This window comes from Ciconia boyciana, chromosome 1 (genome assembly GCF_034638445.1).
Source record: "Ciconia boyciana chromosome 1, ASM3463844v1, whole genome shotgun sequence".
NCBI lineage: Eukaryota > Metazoa > Chordata > Aves > Ciconiiformes > Ciconiidae > Ciconia > Ciconia boyciana.
The window spans coordinates 109,581,980-109,602,936 of NC_132934.1; the positions used below are offsets into that span (position 1 = coordinate 109,581,980).

General features: G+C 42.4%; 1 protein-coding gene across 10 annotated transcripts in view; it reads right to left on the reverse strand.

Moving 5' to 3' along the window:
- The window catches only part of NRIP1 (nuclear receptor interacting protein 1), a 108,134-nt gene that overhangs the window by 62,020 nt on the left and 25,157 nt on the right, over positions 1 to 20,957 (reverse strand). The gene's annotated exons all lie outside the window — the stretch shown is intronic.

Below are 20,957 nucleotides of genomic sequence, written 5' to 3' on the forward strand. Positions count from 1 at the left end.
CTCCTCAGACTGCCGGCGGGAGAGAGGGGTGCCGGGCACCCCACGGTCCCAGCCCCTCCGTGAATGTTGTGGGTGAAGATGCGGAAGAGGCGGCACCTTCAGAGCGGCACCTTTTCAGAGCGGAAGTGGCAGCACCTACGACGATAAGTTGTGTGTTTAAGTGAGGCAGGTAAGAGGAGGAGGAGGAGGGTCAGGAACACGCAGTGGGTTGCTTTGGCAGGCATCAGACGTGTTTCATGAGAAGAAATTAAAAAGCGTCCACTCCTCGTCTTAACCTCTTATTTCCTTCCCAGTCATCCTGAGCCAAGAAGGAAGCAGAAGAGAGGATATTAATATGCGACAGGCCTAGCAAGAGTTTGAGAGCATGACTGTACGCACTGGGGAAACAAAAATAAATAAATCGCCCAGCCTGCCTGCTCTGGACTGCTCATCATCTGACAAGTGACACACAGGCTTTCTCAAAACTTGAGCAAGCACACAGAAATAACCTCTAGGAAAGGCCCTCGGAACACATGGTTACTCTATGAAACCACAAGTTTACCCAATGGATTTGGCAGCGTTATTCAAATGCAGCTATCAACACACTGAAGGGATGAACGCCTTCTTCAGAAACGTATTTACACACAGAACCTCCAACTCCAACTTCAGTAAGAAGGAGTTTGCCAACTTGGAGTAGCCTTCTGCACACTTAGTTAGAAAGTAACGTGGATTCCCACATCTGAAAGTGCAGAAAAACCATCACTACCTCCTCCTCATCTGTTTTAGTGGTGGTGGTATTGGTCAGATTAAACTACCCAATTTCCGCAGGAAAAAAGAAATTAAAAATGGGTTAAAATAACCTCAGCTTAATCGAGAGGAGTCAGCATCGCACTTCAGAACTGTCTTTTACTATTTCGAGGACATATATCCGCCAGGCGAGTCCTTGAGGAGAAGAGGAAGGAGGAGCCACTCGCACCAGCAGAGGGGGTTGTGATTCTTCGCTGGTCGAGCACCCAGGGCTTCGTTTAGTCTGGTTTTGTACAGCCATTTTTTAAGTACTATAGTCTATTGGACAGGAACAAAACACATTTAAGTTTACTGAAGAAGGACACGGCTTTGGCAGTTATGTCACAACTGTTATAACACTACCCTCTGCCTCCCACTAAAATAGATTCACTCCGTCACTCCCGAGAACTGCAGCTCTTCTCACGAACTACCCTCCTCCTTAGAAGGCTGTAACAATTTTAAGGGTTAGTTTTCAGTAATATCAGTGACGGTGCCTTCTGTATCAGCAGAGGAGGAACTCACACCGTACAGAGGCTTTTGCACAGACCTACCAAGGTTTCCAAGGCATGTGTTATGCTTGGACAGAGGGCCACGGTGTTCCCGCAGTGCCTGAATGTCAGAACAACCCCCGGGATTACTCAGAGCAGTCTCAAGGCTTGCTCTGCCCTACGGACCCAGCCCGCCTCTGCTCTGCAGCCCTAGGGGAGTGGGAGGCTAGAGGTGGCCATGCGTGCCTTCACCACCACCTCGGGGCCTCTGGGAAATGGAGATTGAGCAGATCCACGTGCGTGGTTCATTGATCTTTCTGCACAAATGTGTCCTTTTTGAGGCCTTTGAATGACAGGGCACCATACAGGCAGCCAACTGTGGTTGAAAAAAAAAAAAAAGTTCCGTCACTTAGCCTATTGCACAATTATTGCAGTACCGGGTCCTACACTGTGTTTCCTAGAAAACTTTCCAGTTTACCCCAGAGTTACCAGGAAAAGGGATTAGGAGAGACCCGTTTAAGTAGTTCACATGTTACATGTTAGCCTAGCAGAAAATACTAAGAAGTACTTTCGCGGTATGCACAGCTGACCGTGCAACATTCATGGTTTCTTAAGTTCCTCCAACATGTAACAAGACAAAAATATATTATGGGTTTTCCAAACATCAAGTGTTGTGAAAACCCCCAAAACAAAAACAAAGAACTCGTGTTGCAATGTTCCAGCTGAGCAGGGTGATTTAAAGACGCAACGAAAGCTTTCAAGCCAGGTAGTTGTTGCTGCCAAGTATGGGACACATTGTGTGGCCCTGCCAAAAGTAGAAGCCAAAACCCAAAAATACAAATTAGCAGCTTTCTTCCAGGGCCACAACAGTCCAGTGAAAACTTTCTAAATCAGGCTGTCCTAAGAACGTCAGACAGAAGCAGTGAGTGCTGTTACGCAGCACCTAGCCACGACTCAAGAGCTACAGCAGCAACCTGCGTGCCCATACACCCAAAACACAGCCATCGCGACACCGTAACATCTGTGAAGTGGGACAGTCGTTCATTTCTAACCACCTGATAAAAAAGGTCTTTGTGGCTACAGTTTCTCATGGACAGCAAGTGCAGAGAGGCAGATTGTTCTCTTATCCACTTGGCTCCCTACATAGGCGTGCTTGCACAAGCACGTGGAAGCCCTATAATGGACGGGACGAGCGCTTTACAACCCATCCAAGTACAGGTTGTCCGTGCAACCTTAATTCTGCCATTTTCTAACTGCTGATTCTGACTATACAATGTTAATGTTCTTTAAGCATAAGGCAGTTACTTTGTATGCAGTGTACTTCTGCGCAGCAAAAAAAAAAAAGGGATAAAGATGGTGGAATTTAATGTAATGTATTCTCTTCCCACCTGGACCCCGTTATTAAATGAAACCATATCTGCTAAAGCAAAGATACTATTGACAAAAACATTCTTCTGGGAGCAAACACAGATACTCCCATCGGTACCAGTATTAACAAGGAACAGTTGAAAAATTGTCCTGAGACCATGTCATCTAACGTTGCTGACCTAACTTCCCAGCAGCATCCAAAGCAGCCCTTGGTCTAGCACCGCACGTGAGAATTTTCTAGAGACAAGAGTTGTAAATTATGATTCTCATTATTATACATTGTTACGCTGTTTATGAGATAGCTAAAGTGTAAAGCACTGATAATTTTTTTTAAATGCAAATTAGGTGAGGAGGGCTACTTATTTTATGTAACTTGACTAAATGGAAAATTTGATAAATTGTTCCTTATAGTGCTAATATACTAACATATTAGCAGTACTAATATAGTAAAAGTAAGTATGCTTTCATTAAATGTATCACCAGATAAAAAGTAAGTACTGAAATAACAGATAAAACATAGCACGGGTAAGTCTTAGAATGGTTATAAAGAAAAAGAAACACAAAGCTGAAAAATGAAGATGAATACTGTTATGAAGTGTTAGGTATGTCTACTTAATTGCCTATATGAATTCTACCCATCTTAACTAAAGTAATGGAAATAAGTTGTAAAGAAGCAAAGGCAGAGAAGCCTTATTAGCTTATTAGTTTCAAGTACACTTAAAACAGCTAGCATTCTTATACTAGTATGCAATATACTAGTTATACTAGTATATAAGAAATTAATATTATAACTATTGCTTAGGAGTAACAGGGGCAAGAAGTACTGAATAATGTAGACTAAAGTGATCAAATACAGTGATTCTTTCCATATCCACAGGGGAAAAAAAGTCTTAATGGATTATTAGTGTTTATATGGTTACAAAGGAAATAACCTTATTCTACTGAGATCTCAATTAATACCCAGGCATCTTCTGCACCTTACTAGTAAAACCAGACGTTTAATGTAGGTCTCCCAACAACTCTCAAATACTCACAGCAACTATCTTCTGCAGATGTTTTGCCATCTGCAGATGTTTTGCCAAAAGCAGTAACTTCCAAACCTGGAGACACCTCTCCACAAGGTACATCTCAAAAAAAGCGAGGCTGACTACTTGCACAGATAGCACTGCTCATTTTGGGGGGTTCATTTCCTGCTTCAGACATCTCAGATACCCATCTAAGGACATTATCAACACTTCATATTACATACACTCACGAATATGGTTTATTCTAGTGTTTAACTTGTGTCCTAATCAGGAAGTGCATGAGCTTTTGCAGAAGAATAAGGACTGTTTCCATGTTTAAGATTAAGTGTGTTTTGCTGAATCAGGGCCCTGAACCTTAATGCAGGTTTTTCTCATTGCTGTGCCAGTTTATTTTATTCAGTACAAAGCCACCAACAACCTTTGAGTTCTTCTGCTCAAGGTCATTTTTAACATTCACAAGCACAGCTTTTTGGCTGTCTGCAGAGCAGAGAATTTTTTTAAAGTGCATTTCAGAGCAAAGTGATGTCTGGAAACATCTTTAAATGGTGAAAAACATCCTTTAAAGTTGCCTTAATCAGTTGTCTGTTAATAATTCCACTTGGCTACCTTTATTACCATAGGCTCTAATTTAGCCTTCAATCTCTGCAGCCACCCATATCTGGAAGGTATAAACATGATGTAAAAATCAGTTTCAACTCCTGCAATCTCAAAGTCTAAGCTACACCTCCCACTCTTAGCCTTTGAAAGCATCCAGTATAGAATCAGGTCCTCGAGCTTCTTCCCCTCAGCCAGACACAACCTTTTCCACATTTGCACATAAAAGGGGGGTGGGGAGCTACCTACATTTAACAATAATTTGCAATATAAAAAAAAAAAAATCCACAAGTTTGTCTATATTATGTTTTATAAAGTTAAAGAAGATTCTCTGTTCCCCAGTCCTCTTCTTTCATCACTCCAACCAATCTCCTTAGGCTTCTGTATCACTTCTTCCTTCTTATAATTAAGGATGTGGCATTGAGGGAGGAAAAGTAAGTGCTTATATTACTTTTGATTGGGCTGGATTAACAATTATTAATATTTTGTCAGCACCTGATTGCTAAAGAAATACCACAAGCCTGGGGGAAAAAAAAACATTGTGTTTTGTTTTTTTTAAACAAATACATCGGTGTCTGTATCATCACTGAAACATTATATTAACAATAGTCACCTTCAAGTACTGTTGTTTAAATACTTTTCTATTGTCTTTGGAAATCTCAGATATCATTACAAAGCAAGAAGCAGCACAATGATAACAGAAAATACAGCTACTTATGAAAAGTGAAAAACTGGAAGTGCCTGGCAGGCAACCATCTTTTGTACACATGCGCTTTATTTCCACGTGTGTGCATCTACATTAGACATGCATACTTTATCCTGGTACCCCAGGCCATTTTGAGAAAAGAGTAAGAAGCTGACAACCAGATGAGCCTAACAGAAGAATTAATTACACTTGTGCAGTTCCAGCAAGGATCACACTGTAATATTGTTGCCATGTGTCCAACAAAATGGCTGAAGCCAACAGTAGTCAGCAGTGATTTCTGGTTATCAAGTATACTTGGGTACTCAGTTACCAACTGCATTTCCTTCTCGCAAACATGCTTTGTTTTATCTTCAACGATACTAATTCCTAGGTCATACAGCGACTCAACCCTCTTCTCTTCTCCAGCTAGCAAGAGTGTCAGAAATCCATCTACCACACATACTCTCTTACTATTTTCTTATTTCACCTTACAACATTCTTAATTTAGGATTGCAGGTGCTTTGCCTTATACTCAAACCAGGGATTCCCACTTTACTGCATACATCTACATTTGCAACATATTAGGCTCCCCTTTTTTTTTTAACCTTAGAAATTCAAATGTTTATGACTCTGTAGTACCTTTGTAAGTTTTAGACCTCTGAGTATTTCCTACCATATAACTCAGAAGTGGTATTAAATCTCACATTAAAGTCAACAGAAACTTTAGTAGGAGCAAGTGAGATTTACCCTGTTCCTAGTCAAAGCCAGTGCCATACGCTTAGGTATGGATCAAGTCATCAGAACCAGTAATGTTTTTAAATTAAAAAAAAAAAAAAAAAAAAAAAGGGAAAGGAAAGAAACTTCTTAGGCAATTATCCTGAACTATTCTCTTCCCTTTCTGAGAAACACTAGATAGACCCTTTTAGAAACAAAGCCTCTCCTTTGTCTTGTAGTAAACATAAACCCTCAAACCAAACACATTGCCTCAATAAAATGAACGCACAACAGCTCCATACTCATAACAATTTTTTAAACTACAGCAGATCTTGCCAAACTACTGGCTTAGGAAAATATGGAGCACACTAAAATTGTTCTGCTTTTTCAGAAGACACATTAAGTTGGTATTTAGTATACACCACAAAACATAACTCCAGTTTCTCAAAGTGTAAAATGGTCTGTTCAAGCTTGTCTAATTCTTAATATTTTGCCAGTAGTACAACCATCCCCACCCACCACCACCCTCGGGCTGATTGATTTAAAGAATCAGAAATATGAAGCTTTCACAATTTTTTTAAAATGCACCCAAAGATTTCAAAACATTTACAGGACCTTTGTCACTTTTCAATTATTTTCATTTATGGATGACTAACAATATCTCTTGTGTGCCAAACACAGACATAAAACATATTCTTCAAGAAGCATGAATCTACAAAAAACCACAGATTTGCTAAATTAAAATGCTGTAAGAACAATTATTTTCCTCAAATAAAACCAAAAAGCAACTTAAAATTAATTTTATCATCTTTCCAAACTTTAATTAACATCACAAAAAATGGTGTGAGCTATTAGAAATGTACATAACGTCCATAATCATGAAAAACAACATTATTCCTTTATTTCATCTTTCCCGCTGTGCAAGTAAACTACTATTGAGAAACCATGGATAAGCAGAACATGCAATATTGGGAAAAAGCAAACTGAGTACTAATTTCAAAAAGATAAAGGAGGTGGAATGTTTTCGTTACTACTCTAAATATAACTTACATCCTTTATAAAATAGTTGTATACATAAATATCAGATGCCATCATACAGGTTGTTTCAACTTTCAGTGGTTAATGTATCAGCCATATTAGGGAGAAAACTGACACAGTACCCCAAACCTTTCCTCCTTGCAGTGTTTTGTGTGTTAATATTAACAAGCATCGAAAAAAGCATCACCGATCAACAAAGTATTGACTATTAAAAAAATAAAAGGACCCAATTTATTTGCTCACAAGAGCAAAATTAACATTATAGTATCCCCCAAAAGCATAAGATGACCAACAAATCAAACAACTGTACATAGAGTTCACCTATACAGACGGCTCTGCGTCGTGGATCCCAACATTACCCAAAGGATCTTCCACGCTCATGAAGTAGCCTTCTCCTCTGACCTGTCACATCCACCATCGGAATATAAAGATCAGATGAGAAATGTCTGTGGGAAGAACCTCATGGAAAATTTCCTTCCCTTAATTCTCTTCTTATGTATGAGGTTTTCCACAGCAGGAGCAATCTGGCTCTGGAATATTCATGCTCACTACCACCTGACATCAAGGTTCATTTCTCTGTGAAAGAGTCTCCAAAGGATAATAAAGTAAAAGCCTGAACACTTGCAAGAAGCATGTAATAATGCAGAGAAGCAGTAAAGATTACTCCCGCCCTAAGGAAAGGGAATAAATAGATAATCATGGAAAAGAAACTACTAAGATATTCCAGAAGCCTTCTACTTAAGAACAGAAAAAGAACCTGTTCTTTAAATGTAACAACCATCAACATCTAATGTACGTGTCTTTCAAGGCAAGCTGGGTCAGAAATTCACATAAAACCTCTTTTTTGTTGTTGTTGTTGTAATCCAAACCGGAATGCCCAAGCTGCAGCTTGCTGGCCAGATCCAATCCACCGTAACAATTTATCTGGCCAGCTGCCCACTCCTTGCTGTCCTCCCCAATGGCTAATTAGATATGGGAAGGAAGCAGGCAAGGGCTAGAGGAATTACTCTCACATCTGATTTCCCACCACTGTGTTTCATAAGAACATGTAGCCTTCCCTCTATCAAAAAACTGGGCATAGATTATCATGCAGTAGCGATGGTGTTCACGTAAGTGTCACGCAGAGCAAAATTCACATACGGTAACAGGCATATCTGTTAGCATGACCAGTCCTGTGTCAGCATGACTGTATATTACCCATACATTTCTGTTAGAACACATACCTGCTCCATCTTAATGCAGTTATCCACATGGCTACAGACATTGTCATCTGCAGTCCAGACACTCTGTAACAAATTTTGCTCGCTAGAGAGGCTGGGCACTAGTTCTCCAAATCAACAGGTTTCACATCAATCCAGGCAACAAATGCCTTAAATTGTGGTGAGTTTCTTCCTTTCAAAGCAGGTACAGGTCACTGAGGAAGGCTCTCCATGCTCACTGAGTAACGTTTAACTGTAAGTTGAGAAAGACTGCTAGCTGCCACCACAACTCGATTGGGGCATGCATACTAATGTTCTTGGACTGCTGCCATATTATCCATATATGTTTTATTATAGCTCATCTCCTTAATGTGCAAGACATTTATCTTTGATTCTTTCAAAATGAGGGGGGGAGGGGGGGGAACAAACCACCCTGATACTGTAGAATTGATTTTAGCACACTTCAGACTATTTAAAAAACTGGGTCATTGTAAGCTCTTCAAGCAGATGTTTCTTTGTCATCAGATACAAGTAACAGCACTAAGTTAGTTTTTGCCTTATTAACAAGCTTTTCTGAAATATAAGGGCTAAAATTTCTAATAACAATCAGGTAAGCTTCTAGCCACAGGTTTTCCATTTATCAGCAGGAGGTTTCAAAATCAAAAATACAGAAAAATAATTTTGCCTATGCAGTCAGCCTCTCTATTTCACTGAACCTCACAACAAGCATATGGATCAGTAAGCACCAAAGAGAACAGTGACTGAACCTGAGCAGAAGAAATCTAATCACAGTAGTTAATCGGGGACAAGGGGGGAACACGGACACAACACAATAACGACACAACAGACAGACGGATGGATGACACATGACAGACGATGGGACAAACACAAAACTTGCAAAATTGAGACCATAAATTCAAGAGCAGATTAATGACCATGATTGATGAGGGGAAGAAAAAAAAAATCTCACAGACACCAACCGACCATCATCAGAAACATGAAGATCTTCCCATTCCTTAGGCAGACAGTGAAATCAAGGAATGCAAATGAAAAAAAGCATAATTTCAAGAACAATGAAGGCTCATTGCTATCTGTTTTTGGAACAAAGCTACTGGACTGTATTCTGTTATTAAAAAAAAAATAAAACAACCCCTTCCCAATATGTTTTTTTGAGGATGAACTCTATCAGGTGTCCTGCAAGGATGTAATTCATTCTAGAAACCTGAGTATCAGTGGGGTGGGGTGGGGGGGGGGGAGTATACTTAAATTAACTTGACCAATTACTCATAAAAATTTACCAACCCACATGGAAACAGGATTTACTAGTCTCTCATAATGGTAAAGAACATGTAGAAAATTCTTTAATCCACCCATGAAGAAAACAACTTTCCACTTTTCAGTTGTCTGCTTTACTAATTTCCTGTTTCACTTTAAATGTAAGTAACTTCTAAAGTCATACCTTCTTACAATCACTAACATGACAAATAAATGTCACACAGTGTCATTCACCAACAGAGAAACATTGATTACGTGTTACATGCATTATATACACCACACTACCAACTCCCACAAGAAAAATGGCAGGAAAGGGCCAAAACCTCTGACTCGTTTTCTTCTGTACTTACACAGTCGAACTTCTCCATCAGAATACTTAGGGTATCAGTTTCTAAGTAGTAGTCTGTATGGGTTCACTAAAAGCACAGTACAAACCTGGACATGGATTTGAACTCTGGTTTCTGGGTCTACTGCTATATGGTAGAAGTGGGTGAGCTCTTTTCCTCTATCAGCTGCACAGGGCATTTACTCTCTCCTACCTTGTTCTCTGTTCCTGTCGTCTCCCCCTAATTTGTTGTCAAAAATAAGTACATTGGACAAAACATTTCCACACTCTTTTTAAAACAATTAAAAAGTTCTAACAAGTAAGGCTTACAACCTGCTGAACTTGATAATGTCCCCGTAAAAGATTTTTCCCCTTTAGTCAGATGTAACACACCGTAACTCTAGTTCTGTGGATGTAAACAAAAATATTGAATAGACAGTCTTCTACTGCACACTCTCAAAATAGGACTCATTTCAGAAAAAAAAGTTCTTGGCAGTGCATAGCTTGATGTATATATGATGGCCTTATATGGAGAAAGATGCAGCAGTTTTTTAGTTATTTCTATCAGGGATGCTCTTTGGCCAGAATGCTCCTGTTCTCCTGCGTGATGCCCGTGACAGAGCCAGGGAGCATAAGAGGCTGAACAAGCTGCTCCTCTGAGAAGAGGAGTTGTTCCCTGGAGAGGGAAGCTACGCCAGACGATGAAGCTGCTTCCCACAGAGGCTGTCAGATAAGAGGCCAGACCTGGTCTCTGCTGGTCCACCCCTCCAGAGCAGCCACCAGCACAGCTGAGCACCTGGGTTACTCTCTGGTTTTGTAACGGCCAAAGAGAAAAGCAGAAACCAAACCGCAGTGTTACAGTTTTCCATCAAGTTCTGTCTCACATAACAAAGCTTTTGCAGCGGGAATACATTGTTGCAAATCCTCCAGTGAAACTCAAATTTTGCCATGCCAAACTTGGCTTTTCATCACCACATTTTCTTTTTTTATAAGTTTCTGGAAAAAACTTACTCTGGGAGAAGATAAGAGAGGGAGTATATCTTAAATAACCAGCACTAAAAAAATCTGAAAGATAAAGCTGTTGGAGGCAAACAAAAGAAAAATTGTTGGTTCTTATTTTTGATCTAAAGAAGGATATAGATGTCAACAAAAGACAAAAAAAAAAGGTGATACATGACCTCAAGCATTTGTAATGAAGAGGTTAAAGGATCCGGGTTGATTTCTCATAAGGAAAGAAGATATTCCGAGATGACTTAGAGGTTTTTAAAGTTACATAAAGCAACTGATTGAAAATACAAGTAAATAGATAGGTCCTGCAGAATTATTTAATGCTAAGGGTCGTGGAATAAACTACAGGCAGTGACTGAAGCTGAAAGTTTAAATGAGTTCAAGAAAGACCAAAATTCATTTCCAAGTTAACAATAGAGCAGCAGCTTCAAAAACAGTCACTTTGCTTTTTGTTCATGCAAGGTGAGTCTTAATATTACATGCCATCATTTTAGTGCATCTTTTAGGTCTTTAATATTGTACACCATTTGCCTTTTTTAAATAAAAGTACGTTGTACATCCATTTTATTAAAATATTACAATGATTAATCTCAAAAATGAAAAACTGACACCATTCCAAAGGTGCAGCACTCATGCAGGGATCGAACCAGCCTTCCCAAAACCCACATTTTATATGGGCTCAGGCCACCCCAGGCATCAGATATGACTGAAAGGCATCCTGAAAAGGTTGCTCCCTGATACTACAGCTGCCCCAAGCTGACGCCTGCATACCCAGCCAGGTCTGACGTCTTTCCCACCTCCATTTTCCTCCCCTCGGTTACACAAGGGGAATCATTACGCAGTCCAAGGCTGTGAGACTATTTCAGCTTTAATCTGTGCCTGCAAGATGACCTGAATACAGACCTCCAGGGCTATGCTGAGCTTGGGCACTGTCAGAAGTTTGTCCTAAGCTCTCAAAACATTTGATGCTGCTCCTCTTATTTTCAAGACCTAACTCAAAAGTAGACCTGTTTGAATATGCCTTGAAAGAGATACAGAGGATATACAGGAAAGTAAACAGCGCTTAGGGATACTGTTGGGCCAAGTAGTATAAATGGAGACCAAAAAACAGGAAACATTTAAAAGAAAAGGCAAGGATTCAGGAAAAAAAACAACCAAACAAACAAAAAACAACAGAAAAAAACATGAAGAAAGCACATCATCCAAAAAAACCAAATACAATAAGCAAAATGAAAAGCAGGGAGATTAAGAACTAAAAAAGTAAATCAGATATAATCCAAATACTTTTAGTCAGCCATGCTGCAACACAACTGTAGCATTATTTCCTACATTTCAATCAGCACGCACGCACTCACCCAAATAGCTGTATCTTAATCCACATCAGTTTGGTTTTGCTACTCAGCTCTAGATTACATCCTTGTATTTCCCAGGATTGAGACACTTTATTAGGGTGTGCTCATACAGCATGTCTCATCACCCTGTGCACTTTTTGGACCAACAGAGCCACCTTCTCTCAGACTTCTTCAGCCTCCTCGGTAGCATTTTCTTCAAACAATTCCAAGTCAGTGCCTAGGTCACTCACAGCCCCAGTACAAGAGCAATTCCTCAGCAGCTGAAGGTCAGAACACATACATAAGGATGGGGAGACGACATGGGGGGGAGTGGCAGCAAAGGGGAAAAAAATTAAGGGAAGAATAAGAGGGAAAAAAAAGTGGTGTTTCCAAATATGGAATGCCAATGAGAAAAAGAGAGCCACCACTTTAAAATATAACTTTAGGCTTTAAAATACATTGGGTGAAGAATCAGCCTTACTAGTCAATTAGCTAGCTTTACTGGGTATGAATCCAGCTGCTAGTATTATTTCAGCTTTCTCCACCCCCGCCCTCCCCCCAATCACAGTTTCATTGTGAAAGAATGTAATTATTATTTTCATTACCAGATGCATACATTATAAAATGAGCCTGCACAGAGACAATGAACACTTTAAGAAAATAGGTGTAATAATGAGAATTATCTGTTTATGGTTTTTTTGCAATAAAGACACCCTCAACAAGGCTACCTCTTAAAATGTACTTTAATAAAATCATTCATAATAGTCATAACACTAAACCTGGCACCCCTCCTTTTCTTAAAAAAGGATTAGTCCAGTGCCTTGGATTTTAATACAACTTCAAATCAAATCACAACAGTTTTTTTTATTAAATGCCCTATCAAAAATTTCCTGAAAAATTTCCCTTGAACACATTTCACAACGACAGAATATTAAAGCTTTTTTGTTTAGTTTTTTAAACAAAATCAGTTCCAGAGACATCCATTATAGTGCATACCCAGAGAAATAATACTGCAGCCACCATATAATATGCTGGTATTCCAAATAAACCATGGGAAAAACTGAGAGGAAAAATTAAATGGAGTTTGCAAGTAAAATAAAGATACATGTATTTATTTATTTAATTAGGAGTTCTGCAGCAGAAACAAAAATCTCAAAGCCCTGAAGTAATAAAAGCAGATTTATATGGATATGATAGAAACAAGTGAGAGAATGGTAACATCTGCATATTACTTATAGTCCAAACAAAAGATTAAAATTACTGACTTTTAGTAATAACAAAACATGAGTTCTTGTGTTTTATGTGGCCCTATTTAACAATACAGCGCAACACTCCAATTTCACCCAGGAACCAGCTTCAATAAATCATTTACTTTTCACGGCCTGCTAAACTTGTGCTAGGTGATATACAGGTAAGCACCAAGCCTGTCACCAGAACGTACACCCTGCTCTCCAGTAGTAGCATCCCTGCGGAGCTCACCGACTGACCACTTGTCACGTCTACCAATGCTCACCTGTAAATCAATCACTGCTAGATGGGGGCAATTCAACGGGCTACTACTTCCAGCTCTTTGAAGGTGCTTCCTGCTCCAGAGCTGGGTGAACCATACATGCACTCGCTTCTTGCCAGTGATGCTGCAGGACCCAGCCTTGTAGCTCAATCCACCGCTGGTGTCCATGTACGCCGACACAAGAGGAGCAAGGAGTTGCAATGGGTTTGCTTCTGCTACTCCTGATATGCTTCCCGGGGGGTGTGTGTGTGTGTGAAGACATGGCAGAGAGGTGACACCCTTGCAATGCTTCAGCACAAATCATTAGCCCTACCTGGGCAGATCTCTGGAGGCCCTGGAATGCCAGCTTCCATTTTGCAAAGGTGTTGAGTCTTTACTCAGCTAGGATGGAGGGCACCTGACACTTAACCACAAGCCATAATAACAGAGCACCCTTGTCTTTCCATTCTTAGATGTGGATGCCAAGCCAGAATTCACTTGACCAAATAAAGATGTTTACAGTGTAGGTGTATCTGAACAGGTCATGTTAGTCTCCCTTTACAGCCCATGGGAAGAACTAGGCTCTTCTACTGAACTCTACTGAACTACTATAGCACAGGTCTCAAGGAGGTCAAACGAATCACACCCTAAAAGTGCCTACTTGTCCCCTGCCTGGTAAGAGTTCTCCAGGGTTCCTGCTTCTTTTGGCTGAATATATATTAGGGTCTTCCCCCCACCTTCCACTCAAGAGGTAGCCATCTATAACACAGGTGAGATAAATCCCATGCACTATGTCCTAGCACCATCTTAATCCCCTCCATTACGGGTTATAGTTGTGGGTAACTCCCTTCTGAAGGGAACCGAGGGTCCGATATGCCAGACAGACCCTCCTCTTACGGAAGTCTGCTGCCTCCCTGGGGCCCGGGTGAAGGATGTCACGAGGATACTCCCTAGCCTGGTACAGCCCTCGGACTATTACCCCCTACTGCTCTTCCATGTGGGGGGCAACGAAGCTGCAACACGAAGTCCTAGGGCAATCAAAAGAGACTTCAGGGCCTTGGGACGGCTAGTAAGGGACTCTGGAGCACAGGTTATTTTCTCCTCTCTCCTTCCAGTTGTGGGCAGTGACACTAGAAGGAACAGAGGCACCCAATCTATCAACTCATGGCTCCGTGGCTGGTGTCATCGCCACGGATTTGGTTTCTTTGACAACGGGATGGCCTACACAGCACCGGGTTTGCTGGCATCTGATGGGATTCATCTTTCTCAAAGGGGAAAGAGAATCTTTGCTCAGGAACTTGCGAGGCTCATCGACAGAGCTTTAAACTAGACTTGAAAGGGGAGGGGGATAATATCAGGCTTGCCCGAGGGAAGCTGAGGGACAATGTGCCACGGTTAGAGGGAGCAGGTGCCAGCGAGGGCACTCAGCCTGTGTCTCTGAGATGTGCGGGGTACACTGGGGCACAACTGAAGTCAAACACAGTTGAGCTAGGGGATACTGAGGCAATAGGAGCCAAGACGGAAATGCCAGTGAAACGCCTCAAAGCACACAAGGGGTGTTTCTCTATGGAGGAGACACGGACGACAGCCCAGCTGAAGTGCCCCTACACCAATGCATGCAGCATGGGCAACAAGTGGGAGGAGTTGGAAGCCACTGTACATCAGGAAAACTATGATATGGTTGCCATCATGGAAACATGGGATGACTCGCACAACTGGAGTGCGGCGATGGATGGCTATAAACTCTTCAGGAGGGATAGGCAAGGCAGGAGAGGTGGTGGGGTAGCCCTGTATGTTAGGGAGTGTCTGGATAGTCTTGAGCTTAATGATGGTGACAATAGGGTTGAGTGTCTATGGGTAAGAATCAGGGGGAAGGCCAACAAGGCAGATATTGTGGTGGGAGTCTGTTACAGACCACCCAACCAGGATGAGGAGACAGACGAACTATTCTATAAGCAGCTGGGAGAAGCCTCACGATCGCTAGCCCTTGTTCTTGTGGGGGACTTCAACCTACCGGATGTCTGCTGGAAATACAATACAGCAGAGAGGAAACAGTCTAGGAGGTTCCTGGAGTGTGTGGCAGATAACTTCCTGACACAGCTGGTGAGTGAGCCAACTAGGGAAGGTGCCCCGCTGGACCTCTTGTTCACAGAGAAGGACTTGTGAGCCATGTGATGGTTGGAGGCTGTCTTGGGCATAGTGATCACGAAATGATAGAGTTTTTGATACTTGGAGAAGCGAGGAGGGGAGTCAGCAGAACTGCCACCTTAGACTTCCGGAGGGCAGACTTTGGCCTGTTTAGGAGACTGGTCGACAGAGTCCCCTTGGGAGGCAGCCCTAAAGGGCAAAGGAGTCCAGGAAGGCTGGACATTCTTTAAGGAGGAAGTCCTAAAGGCACAAGAGCAGGCTATCCCCAGGTGCCGAAAGATGAGCCGGAGGGGAAGAAGACCAGCCTGGCTGAATAGAGAGTTCTGGCTAGAACTCAGGAAAAAGAGGAGAGTCTATGACCTCTGGAAGAAGGGGCAGGCAACTCAGGAGGACTACAAAGGTGTAGCGAGGCTGTGCAGGGAGAAAATTAGAAGGGCCAAAGCTGAGCTAGAGCTCAATCTGGATGCTGCTGTAAAAGACAACAAAAAATACTTCTTCAAATACATTAGCAGCAAAAGGAGAGCTAAGGAGAATCTCCAGCCCCTAGTAGATGGGGGAGGGAACACAGTGACCAAGGATGAGGAAAAGGCTGAGGTACTTAATGCCTTCTTTGCCTCAGTCTTTAATAGTAGGGCCAATTGTTCTCTGGGTACCCAGCCCCCCCTGAGTCAGAAGATAGGGACAGGGACCAGAATGGAGCCCCCATAATCCAGGGGGAAATGGTTAGTGACCTGCTGCACCACTTAGACACTCACAAGTCTATGGGGCCTGATGAGATCCACCCGAGAGTACTGAAGGAACTGGCAGATGTGCTCACCAAGCCCCTTTCCATCATTTACCAGCAGTCCTGGCTAACTGGGGAGGTCCCAGCTGACTGGAGATTAGCCAGTGTGACACCCATCTACAAGAAGGGCCGGAAGGAGGACCCGGGGAACTACAGGCTGTCAGCCTGACCTCGGTACTGGGAAAGCTGATGGAGCAGATCATCCTGAGTGCCATCGCACGGCACGTAGAGGATAACCATGGGATCAAGCCCAGCCAGCATGGGTTCAGGAAAGGTAGGTCCTGCTTGACCAACCTGATCTCCTTCTATGACAAGGTGACCTGCCTAGTGGATGAGGGAAAGGCTGTGGATGTTGTCTACCTAGACTTCAGTAAAGCCTTTGACACAGTTTCCCACAGCATTCTCCTGGAGAAACTGGCTGCTCATGGCTTGGACGGGTGTACTCTTCGCTGGGTAAAGAACTGGCTGGATGGCCGGGCCCAAAGAGTGGTGGTGAATGGAGTTTACTCCAGTTGGCGGCCGGTCACAAGTGGTGATCCCCAGGGCTTTGTGTTGGGGCCAGTCCTGTTTAATATCTTTATCAATGATCTGGACAAAGGGATCGAGTGTACCCTCAGTAAGTTTGCAGATGACACCAAGTTGTGTGGGAGTGTTGATCTGCTTGAGGGGAGGAAGGCTCTGCAGAGGGACCTGGACAGGCTGGATTGATGGGCCGAGGTCAACTGTATGAGGTTTAACAAGGCCAAGTGCAAGGTCCTGCACTTGGGCCACAGCAACCCCATGCAACGCTACAGGCTTGGGGAAGAGTGGCTGGAAAGCTGCCCTCCAGAAAATGACCTGGGGGTGTTGGTTGACAGCCACCTGAATATGAGCCAGCAGTGTGCCCAGGTGGCCAAGAAGGCCAATGGCATCCTGGTTTGTATCAGAAATAGCGTGGCCAGCAGGACTGGGGAAGTGAACGTGCCCCTGTACTCAGCACTGGTGAGGCCACACCTCGAATACTGTGTTCAGTTTTGGGCCCCTCACTACAAGAGAGACATTGAGGTGCTGGAGCGTGTCCAGAGAAGGGCAACAAAGCTGGTGAAGGGTCTAGACCACAAGTCTGATGAGGAGCAGCTGAGGGAACTGGGGTTGTTTAGCCTGGAGAAAAGGAGGCTCAGGGGAGACCTTATTGCTCTCTACAACTACCTGAAAGGAGGTTGTAGAGAGGTGGGTGTCAGTCTCTTCTCCCAAGTAACAAGTGATAGGACGAGAGGAAATGGCCTCAAGTTGAGCCAGGGGAGGTTTAGCCTGGATATTAGGAAATTTTACTTCACTGAAAGGGTTATCAAGCATTGGAACAGGCTGCCTAGGGAAGTGGTTGAGTCCCCATCCCTGGAGGTATTTAAAAGATGTTTGGATGAGGTGCTTAGGGACATGGTGTAGTGGTGGTCTCGGTAGTGTTAGGTTTACGGTTGGACTCAATGATCTTAAAGGTCTTTTCCAACCTATACGATTCTGTGATTCTGTGATTTAAGAATCAGTAACTAAATACTGATCTCAGTATTTAGTTAAGCTCTCAGAATTTCCCACTCAATACAGTGGATGCCTGCTCGTGGGTAACACCAGTCCTGCACATAACTGCTTTTAGTTACATGACACCAATTAGCATGTTTATTTCAACATACTTGGCAGCTTGCACTTATTCCTTCGGTACCTTTCCCCTCAGATGTCACAAGAATTGCCTCACTCCGGGTAGTAACTTGTCTCATTAGCATAGAAACTTCCTCTCTTCCTTACCAGTCTTCAAAAAAGACTTACCAAAAGATCTTTCCCCTTAGGTGTGACCTATATATTTCCCTCTAGTTTATTTCTTTATTTCCTTGAAGTTTTCCATTTCTTAAGCCTCCTTTTTCTTTTGTCCTACACTTCAAAAAAGTTTTATCCAAAAATCTGCTGAAACTAGTGAATCTTCAGTTGACTTTGAATCAAGCCACCTGATCAGGTTTATCATGTTACCTCTTATTTTTCCTTATAGAGTTATCTTTTTTATTGGATAGTCAAGAACTAAAATTATGAATATTCTCAAGATCTCCACTTCTACTTCCGTTTTATTTCCTAAGCTTTTCCAGAAACAAGTATCTTTTTTCCTTATTCCAGTCTCTCTAATTCCTCTCCTTTCTTCTCCTAAACAGTGTTCCCAAAGCTCTCCAGAAGCCAGACTGACTGGAAAAGAGTTAAAACGTGTTCAGGAAAGGGAGGTGGTTAGACTTTTTCTGTCCTGTCCAAAGCAGACATGCAAGCTGACCTCTCTCAGCCCGTAGGACCAGGCAGTCTCTCACCTGCGCAAAGAGAACTGTACTGTTAGAAATTGGTCCTGGCTCCCTGAACTAAAGTTTAGGGCTTTACATGAAATTTATCTCCCCTATTCCTCCCTTGTATCCTTCTATAACCGTAGTTGCCTTGGTTGGCTGTTGGGCATTTGCCGATAAACATTTGGATGTCTCGCAGTAGGTGTAAGAACAGAGTTTTTCCAGGCCAAAGTTATGACTGTATTTATATTCCCACAGTTCACTCCAGCTTTGGTGTGCAGGTGTCATGCAGCACTCCAGACAAAACCCCTCCTTCTCAAAGCTACTTTTGCTCCTGAACATTTTTCTTCACTGAACTGGCCAACCGCATCAGAAATGGTGGGGCCAGGAAAAAAGCATCAAGCTCCTTCTTGTGGGGTAAAGCAGCCCTATTACAGTCTATTCAGCTGTGAGGCTTGGGGAGGGTACTTTCAGCTTAAAGAACTTGGCGATGGTTTTAATGGTCTGACAAATCTCCTTTCCCAGCAGGAAGGAAGCTTTCTGTGCCTGGCAGTGAACTGTAGAGTCTTCCACAAAGCTGAAAGAAAACAGCACTTATCTAAATTTAACTTGCCATACTTTCAAACCGGTCTGTGTGAGGAAACGTCTTTTGCTTTCATTTCATGCAAAACGTTCAATTAAATTCTCTCAGGAAAAAAGCCCTTTTATGTATAAAGGCATGTATGCTATTTCTTCTTTAAAATATATTTCACTTGTCTTCCCACATGGCTCAAGTGGAAAATCTTAGTGTAGTGATTATAAACCCACATTAACCTGCCTTTCTTCAGGGGCAAAGGAGAACAGGAGAAGCACTGAACAATTCCTCATCTCCATAGGCAAAGAAATAAGATAGGTCTGGCGCCGAGCCCGCTCAGCAAGCTGACTACACCAGGCCAGTTTGGGAGCACATTCCACAGTCAAAAGTCCTTCTCGAAGAACTTCCTGCCAATGGCTACTTGACATTAAAAACTAGGATGATCTAGGTCAAGTATCCCGGTTGACATTAATTGCTATGTTGGATCAAAAAAGCAGGCAGCCTTCTCAGCCGGAGCTCAAGTCACGTTAGGCTTAAAAGCAACCAAGGCCAAAACCTTGAACTGCACCCAGAAGCCAAAAGGAAGCCAACGCAGCTGTTGAAGAACTGCCCGAGCATGTTCTTGCCACCCATGCCCTCTCTGCAGACAGGCAGCTGCCTACGTCTCAAACTGAAGCTTCGCAGCAGTGGCCAAGAGCAGCCTCGAGAACAGGCTAGCCTGGAGCCTCGCGTATGGGTCGCAAAGTCTGCGACTGCCACCGTGACATGGAAGCCCCTCAAGTACACTTTTCTGTGTCCTGATGCAGAAGGCTGGGAGACTGCTGGCTGTAAATACTCAGAAAAACAGCAAATTACAAGATGCTTATACAGAAGGACAGATGAAATGCTCTAGTTTCTAGTAAACTAGTACTACCTGCCTTTAGTGCTTTACCTCTGTTTGCTGCTACTTTTATCTCCACATACTCTGAAGGCAAAGCGTGTGCAATGCCCAGTTGGAAAGGAAAGATGACCTGGAAAAGGAAGTAATCTTTCTATTGACAAGAGCAGAAGACTGGGTGACTCGCAGTTATCCAGAGAAGTTAGAGTGCTTCAGAACACCATGCGCAAGAGCGTTGGCTGAAAACAGAATTTAAAAAAAAAACCAAAACACTCCCAAAGAAAAGGATTGCTTTTTTCTGCTTTTCTGTTTTTCTAAACAGAAAATGCAATTCTGTTGGACTATTGAATGAAATAAAAAAAGACTGCGGGGTGACTTGTTTTGAAGGCCAAGTAGGTAACAGTGCTGAGGAAGAATCTGGAAAAAGAGAAAGCAGTAGCAAGACTGATCAGCACTGCAAGGAGACTCACAAAGAAACATACACTATTTTTTTGGGGGGGAGACAGGGGATGGACAGACATATACCACACAGTAACAAAGCAGTCAAAGCTATCACTGTTGATGAGGCAAAGACCAGAATAAAGGATTTAAAAACCTGAAACATTCATCTGATTAAAAAAAAAAATCATCTGAGATCCCCGGTATCTTATTTTTTTTTTAAGGGAAGATGATTGATTAGGAACAGTAGTAATTTTCAGAATGCACCTTACTAATACAAACAAGAGAGAGAGAATTCAAATTCACATTTTCAATCCCAGAGTTGTCATCACGGCCAATGCCAAGGTCAGATTCTGGAACAACTGCTCATGTTGAAGGGTATCTCATTGCACATACTCTTCCAATTATTTCCAAAATACTACTTACAGTAGATGAAGAAAATTTTAAGGTACGTAATGAGTTCATGCAAAGAAGAGGTACCTCCACGAGCCCTTGCAATTAATATATTTTCCAAAGCTACAGCTGGAATAGAAAACAATCA